Source organism: Bubalus kerabau, chromosome 6, assembly GCF_029407905.1.
Source record: "Bubalus kerabau isolate K-KA32 ecotype Philippines breed swamp buffalo chromosome 6, PCC_UOA_SB_1v2, whole genome shotgun sequence".
NCBI classification, from domain to species: Eukaryota; Metazoa; Chordata; class Mammalia; order Artiodactyla; family Bovidae; genus Bubalus; species Bubalus kerabau.
The window spans coordinates 40,522,982-40,531,170 of record NC_073629.1 but is presented as its reverse complement, the minus strand read 5'-3'; the positions used below and the strand labels follow the sequence as shown (position 1 = coordinate 40,531,170).

Here is an 8,189-nt window from a genome sequence, read left to right as displayed (position 1 = left end):
TGTTTCAGTTATCTATTGTGCAGTTATAAGCCGTTCCAAAATCTTAAGACTAAACACAAATTAATCATTTCTGACCACCTGTGTATTGCCTGGACTCATCTGGGTAGTTTTACTGCTCCATCAGGAGCACAGGAGCTCCATGTGCTCCTGATATAATTCCTGTGGCTGTGTTTAGCCAGTGTATATCTGGGTTGGAAGGTCCAAGTTGGTTTCTCATCCTTTAGGGCTTATCTCCATGTGATCTCTAATGATTCATCAGTCTGCTCTGTACTACCTTTGTAGCTGAGTGACTAAATTCCTAGTAGGAACATTCCAAAAGGACAAGCAACAATACACAAATGCTTATCAATCCTCTGCTTGCATCACATTTGCAAATGTCCCATTAAACAAAGCAAGTCATAGAACCAAGCCTAGGTTCAATGTGGGAGGGGACCACACAAGGGCTGGAACGTTTGGAAGCTGAGGCTCACTTAACATTTTACCACAATTTCTCTGATCCCTGATGATCTGTTCCTCTCCCATGCAAAATAAATTCAAGCCCTTCCTAAGGCTCAAACATCTTATCCCATTATGTCATCAGACCTAACCCTGAAGTTGAAGGATATGCTGCCACTGCTGCTGCTACTCAATCAAGTCCAACTCTGTGACCCCATGGACTGTAGCCCAGCAGGTTTCTCTGTCCATAGGATTTTCCAGGCAAGAATACTGGAGTAAGTAGCTATTTCCTTCTCCATGAGGTTTTCCTGACTCAGGGACTAAATTCAGGTCTCCTGCATTGCAGGAAGATTTTTTACCATCTGAGTCACAAGGGAAGTTCAAGAGCCCACATCTAAATAATGCTCAGTGTGATCCCTTAGGTGCAGTTACTTGGGTTCAGTTGTTGAGAGCAGAGACCTATAAACTGGAAAGGTAAATTACCAGCCATCCCTCTATACACCTCATAAAATGGTGAGATAGAAAGAAGACCGTCATGGTAGACACAGGAAGTAGAAACACATAGAAATTCTGGAATCCAGTTAGGTACATGCCACAAGTTTCCCTGCTCCAGGGGCAGGGAAAGTTTCTGGATTAGGCCCACTTCTTCTGTTTGGAAATGGCTACCTCTGCCTGCTGCCCTTAGTAAACAATTAGTTTACTAAAACTAATTGTTTTAGTAAACAATTACCTTTACTTGTAGCTTAGTATGTTTCTCAGCTAGTTTCCTGCTGTAGAAAGTTGATAGCCCAAATTATTGAACTGTTTCTGTCCCTTTTAGTCTAAGCTGATATGTTCTCTATACTAAAAATTTATGTGAAAATTGTCAGGACTGTCTACATAGTAAAGTACATTCCATTAAACAAAAGACTCAGGGTCATATTTTTCAAGACAGATCTCTTTCTACTTTGGAATATGGGTTGGTGTGCACTGAGAAAACAATCTTAAAATTCTTAGGAGCCTTTGGTCAGGTGAAGAAGGTCTGAGAAGAGACACACTCAGTATTTCTTAGGTTCTAGCAAAGGGTCTTACAGTCATAGCCTTGATTTGATCTTTACTTTGAAGCCACATTTTACTATTAGTACCCTGGATTTCATTTTCACTTCTGGTCATTTATTAATTGAAAGCTTTTTATCCACTGGAGAAGCAGGGCATGAAAATCAATTTTATATTCTAACTCAGCCAGTTTTCTGTTAGAAATCATTTCACTGAGCTCTGCTTGAAACCAGTTTCTTCTTTCATTCATCTCTTTCCTATAAAACCATATCTTAGGCAAATGCATTGTGCTGTTCTTAGTTGCTCAGTCAAGTCCGACTCTTTGCGACCCCATGGATTGCAGTCCACCAGGCTCCTCTGACCATGGGAATTCTCCAGGGAAGAATATTGAGGGGGTTGCCATGCCCTCCTCCAGGGTATTATCCCAAGCCAGGTATCAAACCCAGGTTTCCTGCATTGCAGGTGAATTCTTTACCATCTGATTTCTTTACCATTCTTTACCACCAGGGAAGCCAAAAATACTAGAGTGGGTAGCCTGCCCCTTTTTCAGGGGATCTTCCAGACCCAGGAATTGAACCAGGCTCTCCTGCATTGCTGGCAGATTCTTTACTAGCTGAGCTACCAGTGAAGTCCATCTTCAGTTCAGTCGCTCAGAAGTGTCCGACTCTTTGAAACCCCATGAATTGCAGCATGCCAGGCCTCCCTGTCCATCACCAACTCCCGGAGTTCACTCAGACTCACGTCCATCGAGTCAGTGATGCCATCCAGCCATCTCATCCTCTGTTGTCCCCTTCTCCTCTGGCCCCCAATCCCTCCCAGCATCAGAGTCTTTTCCAATGAGTCAACTCTTCGCATGAGGTGGCCCAAGTACTGGAGTTTCAGCCTCAGCATCAGTCCTTTCAATGAACACACAGGACTGGTCTCCTTTAGGATGGACTGGTTGATCTCCTTGCAGTCCAAGAGACTTGTTGCAAGAGTCTTCTCCAGCACCATAGTTCAAAAGCATCAATTCTTTGGTGCTCAGCTTTCTTCACAGTCCAACTCTCACATCCATACATGACCACTGGAGAACCATAGCCTTGACTAGACAGACCTTTGTTGGCAAAGTAATATCTCTGCTTTTCAATATGCTATCTAGGTTGGTCATAATTTTCTTTCCAAGGAGAGTCTTTTAATTTCATGTCTGCAATCACCATCTGCAGTGATTTTGGAGCCCCCCAAAATAAAATCTGACACTGTTTCCCCATCAATTTCCCATGAAATAATGGGTGCTGCAGTTTATGGGGTCATAAAGTGTCGGACATTACTGAGTGACTGAATTGAACTGAACTAGGTTTGTCATAGCTATTCTTCTAAGGAGCAAAATAAATGTCGCTCCGTCATGTCCAACTCTTTGCGATCTCCCCTTGGAATTCTCTAGGCCAGAATCCTGGAGTGGGTAGCCTTTCCCTTCTCTAGGGGATCTTCCCAACCCAGGGATTGAACCCAGGTCTCCCAACTGCAGGTGGATTCTTTACCAGCTGAACCATAAGGGAAACCCTGCTGCTGCTGCTGCTGCTAAGTCGCTTCAGTCATGTCCGGCTCTGTGAGACCCTAAGGAGCTCTAAAAGCAACCGTCTTTTAATTTTGTGGCTGCAGTCACTGTCTGCATTGATTTTGGAGCCCAAGAAAATGAAATCTGACACTGTTTCCACATTTTTCCCATCTATTTGTCATGAAGTGATGGGACTGGATACCATGATCTTAGTTTTTTGAATGTTGAATTTTAAGACAGCTTTTTCACTCTCCTCTTTCGCATTCATAAAGAGGCTCTTTAGTGCCCCTTAACTTCCTACCATTAAAGTGGTAGCATCTGCATATCTGAAATTATTGATATTTCTCCTAGCAATCTTGATTCCAGCTTGTGATTCATCCAGCCCAGAATTTTGCATGATGTTCTCTGCCTAGATGTTAAATAAACAGGGTGACAATATACAGTCTTGATGTACTCCTTTCCCAATTTGGAACCAGTCCGTTGTTTCATGTGCAGTATCTGAGTGTTGCTTCTTGTCCTGCATACTGGATTCTCAGGAGGCAGGTAAGGTGGTCTGATATTCCCATCTCTTTAAGAATATTCCACAGTTGGTTGTAATCCATGCAGTCAAAGGCTTTAGTGTAGTCAATGAAGCAGAAGTAGATGTTTTTGGAATTCCCTTGCTTTTTCTCTGGTCCAGAGTATGTTGGCAATTTGATCTCTGCTTCCTCTGCCTTTTCTAAATCCAGCTTGTACACTAGGAAGTTCTCAGTTCACATAGTGCCGAAGCCTAGCTTGAAGGATTTTGAGCATAATCTTGCTAGCATGAGAAATGAGTGCAGTTGTATGGTAATTTGAACATTCTTTGGCTTTGCCTTCTTGGGACTGGAATGAAAACTGAACTTTTCCAGTCCTGTGCCCACTGCTGAGTTTACCAAATTTGCTGGCATAATAAGTGTAGCACTTTCACAGCATCATCTTTTAGGATTTGAAATAGCTCAACTGGAATTCCATCACCTTCACTAGCTTTATTCTTAGTAAGACTTCCTAAGGCACAATTGACTACACACTCCAGGATGTCTGACTCTAGGTGAGTGATCACACCATTGTGAGTATCTGGGTCATTAAGAACTTTTTTGTACAGTTCTTCTGTATATTCTTGCCACTTTGTCTTAATATCTTCTCTTCTGTTAGGCCCTTGCTGTTTTTGTCCTTTATTGTGCCTATCTTTTCATGAAAAGTTCCCTTGGTATCTCCAACTTTCTTAAAGAGATTTCTAGTCTTACCCAATCTACTGTTTTCCTCTATTTCTTTGCATTGTTCACTTAATAAGGCTTTCTTATCTCCCTTGCTCTTCCTGGAGCTCTGCATTAAGTTGCATATATCTTTCCCTTTCCCCTTTGCCTTCACTTCTCTTCTTTTCTCAACTGTTTTTAAGGCCTTCTCAGACAACCACTTTGCTCTCTTGCATTTCATTTTCTTAAGGATGGTGTTGGTCACCACCTCCTGTACTTCACTTCACAGCTGACAATGATTCCTGGGTGGCTGATTGGCTGCACTGCGGACAGTGACTCCTAGGCCCATGGCCTTGGATGTTTACTATTGTCGTTAATTTTCTGTAAGGACTTAGGTTCACTGTTGTTGAGTTACCGACAGCAGTTTTTCCACTACTCTTCTAGCCAGGCCTTTTCTGCTTAGTACCAAAGCCAGTGCCACATACTTTATGTTTGTTAATGCCAGCACCCTGCTTTTACATATTACCAATATCTGTTTCAGTTATGTATTGCTGTGATAAAAACACTCCAAAAAAACTTACTGACTTCTAATACCAAGTATTTATTATTTCTTATGATTTTGTAGGTTGTTTGAGATCAGTTGGTTGGTTGTTCTGCTTCAGTGGCAAATGGATATACTCATGTGGCTTTATGAAAGTTGGAGCTTAGCTGGGGTTAAAACAGCAAAATGATTTCATCCTCCAGATTAGTGTAGTCTTTACTTCTTTAGAGGTAAAATTTACTTACTTGAATGTTGGAATGAGAATGTGTGTGTGTATATATATATATATATACACACACATATATATATATATATATATTCTCTAGTAAGTAAATTTTACCTCTTAAGAATAATAAACACTACACTAATATGTATAATATATTCTTATATATTATATATATATAAATATGTATTCTTTGAAAAAATTGTGAAATTATCTACAAATACAGGTTTTTTATATGCCTTAAGACGCTATAGAAATAAAATTTCATAGTTCAGTGCTTCTCAGACTTCTTTTAGTCCTTCCATATGGTAGCAGAGGATGCTCAAGTCACCAAGTAAGACTGTGGCATCCAGTCTCCTTGTTTAGTTCTCACTCACACTGTACCAAGGTTGGTGTGTGTAAGAAATGGAATACTTCAGAAGAAACTGAATATCACTTTAGAAACACATTGTAAGACACTCTGACTTCCTTCTTGGGCACCTCCCCCTCATGCCAACATGTCTCTCATCACACTACAGGGCTATGTGGTGGATGACTGAAGCCTCTTGTCAACATCTGTGTGAGTGAACTTTGAAGCAGATCCTTAAGCCCTAAATGATGACAATCTTGGCCAACAGCTTGACTACAGCCAATGAGAAACTTGAGCCAGAACTACCCAGAATTTTGACCCTCAGAAATTGTGAGGTAACGTGTGTTTGTCCATTTAAGCTTCAAGTTTTGAGTAATTCACTTTATACCAATAGCTAATTAGTATACAAACACAAAATACCTTTCCTTATATTTTATGAAAAAAAATTCCATGTAAACTCTGAATTTTCTAATATATCCAATTTTAATGTAAAATAAATCTTATAGATTACTCTTGATAAGATAAACTGACGCTTTAGGAAGATTTGCACTCTTTATTTTTTTCTTGAATCCCCTGGTAAAAATATCTAATTCCAAACAACTTTATATTAAAATCTGCTAATATAAAGTACAATATGTTTAGGATTATTCTTAATGAGAAATGTTCCACCTCTGTGGAAAGAAAAACTATGCTTTTTTTTTTTTTTAATTGAAAAAAAACAAAAAGAAGGCCACAAATAATTGGAAAGATAAACTTTCTCAAAACACTGAGTGTAGTTAGAAAATATTATCAGAACTTTTAATATCTAAGAGGTAATTTCTAATAACTTTTGTATCTTTCACTGTGGCTAGGAGATAATAAAATTCAGGAGTTGAGAGGGCCAAGATAGTCACAAATTAACCAAATAGGAAAAAATGCTAGGTAGTTATTTTGGCAATTCATTTATTGCTTTCTATAGTAAAGTAGCTTTTAATGAATTACCTACCTGTTTCTACAATAGACTACAGCTCTACTACAACTAATCTAGAGTTATGGTGAATTAAAAGTGGGTTTCTTAACTCTTTGGAGACTATAGAATGCCAATTAATACTATTATTATGTGACATGCAAATGAAAGAAAACATTTTAAGTAATGAAAACTTCTTTCCTAGTAAAACCAACAATGACATAGATAACAAAAATAAAATGGATTTACAGGTTTACCTTCGTAGAAATGTCTTTTATATCAAGAAAATAAAGAAGATTACCTATTTTCCCATGATGAAAATTTGTTTGATTTTGAAATAATAAGAAATGGAAAAATCTGATGCTTTCAAGTTATCATTTCTAGTTCTGGTTTTGTCTGAGAATAGTATAAAGGGAAAACATACTTTAAGAAAGACGACCCAGAGGGATGGAATGGGGAGGGAGGAGGGAGGAGGGTTCAGGATGGGGAACACATGTATACCTGTGGCAGATTCATTTTGATATTTGGCAAAACTAATACAGTTATGTAAAGTTTAAAAATAAAATTTAAAAAAAAAAAAAAAAGAAAGACTGTATAAAGAAAATTCCAAATAATGCTTTAAAGTCTAGTGCTTGGTGAGTGCGGAAGACACAGTCGTCTTTTTGCAGGGATATCAATGCATAGAAGTCCAACCTGCTGCTGCTGCTGCTAAGTCACTTCAGTCGTGCCTGACTCTGTGCGACCCCATAGACAGCAGCCTACCAGGCTCTCCCGTCCCTGGGATTCTCCAGGCAAGAACACTGGAGTGGGTTGCCATTTCCTTCTCCAATGCAGGAAAGTGAAACGTGAAAGTGAAGTCACTCAACTGTGCCTGACTCTCAGCGACCTCATGGACTGCAGCCTTCCAGGCTCCTCTGTCCATGGGATTTTCCAGGCAAGAGTACTGGAGTGGAGTGCCATTGCCTTCTCCAAGAAGTCCAACCAGAAGCCCAAAAATACTTGGTAAGAATAGATTAAATTGTTATTATGTTCTGCATCGAGCTTTCTTCCACTAATACTCTGTTAATAGTGTTTCACAAACATAACACTTCCAAATAAGAAAATATCTCCACCAGGGAGTTTTTTTCTTGTAAGGAAAGTCCTGAAGTGTAAGACCACATTTTACATTATTCTAACTGCTCATCACTTTCTTCTCCACAGAGCTCTTCTTTCAGGAAGTCCAGCTGAAACTAAACCCTCCATCCTGACCCACCTGACATGTTCTACTCTGTGCTTCATAAAATCCTGAGACTGTAACTCCATCACTGGATTACTAGATAGATCTAGAATAATATTTCTGTCTGTGAGCCTATGAAGTGACTGCTACTGTCTTTGGAATAGTAGGATTTTTTTTTAAATGAGAGTATCAAGAATAAATGTTAAAGTAGAGACTTTTAAAAGTAAAATATTTTTCCAACAAAATGCATGGATATTTTATAGTCGGAGAGGTTGGGAAGTGAAAACTATATTTCACAGACTTGCCCAAGAGGGTCTAAAATATGACTTAGAGAAAGACAAGGAAAAGCCATTTTCTTGCTTTCATAGTAAAAAGTCATGGAGACTGCAGAGCATAAAGGCAGTTGAGAAAACCACATTCAGTTTTCCATCCATTCAGTTCAGTTCAGTTCAGTTGAGTCACTCAGTAGTCTCCAATTCTTTGTGACCCCACAGACTGCAGCATGCTCCCTGTCCATCACCAAATCACGGAGTTGACCCAAACTCATGTACATTGAGTCTGTGATGCCATCCAACCGTCTCATCCTCTGTCAGCCCCTTCTCCTCTTGCCTTCAATCTTTCCAGGTATCAGGGTATTTTCCAGTGAGTCAGTTCTTTGCATCAGATAGCCAAAGTATTAGAGTTTCACATTCAACA

General features: G+C 39.4%; 1 long non-coding RNA gene across 1 annotated transcript; it reads left to right on the top strand.

Moving 5' to 3' along the window:
- Positions 1-5,533: 5,533 nt before the first annotated feature.
- Positions 5,534-7,648, top strand: LOC129656118 (uncharacterized). The gene is made up of 3 exons (XR_008716203.1): positions 5,534-5,666; positions 6,946-7,279; positions 7,478-7,648. It is a non-coding gene; the product is annotated as an uncharacterized LOC129656118 (long non-coding RNA).
- Positions 7,649-8,189: the final 541 nt, after the last annotated feature.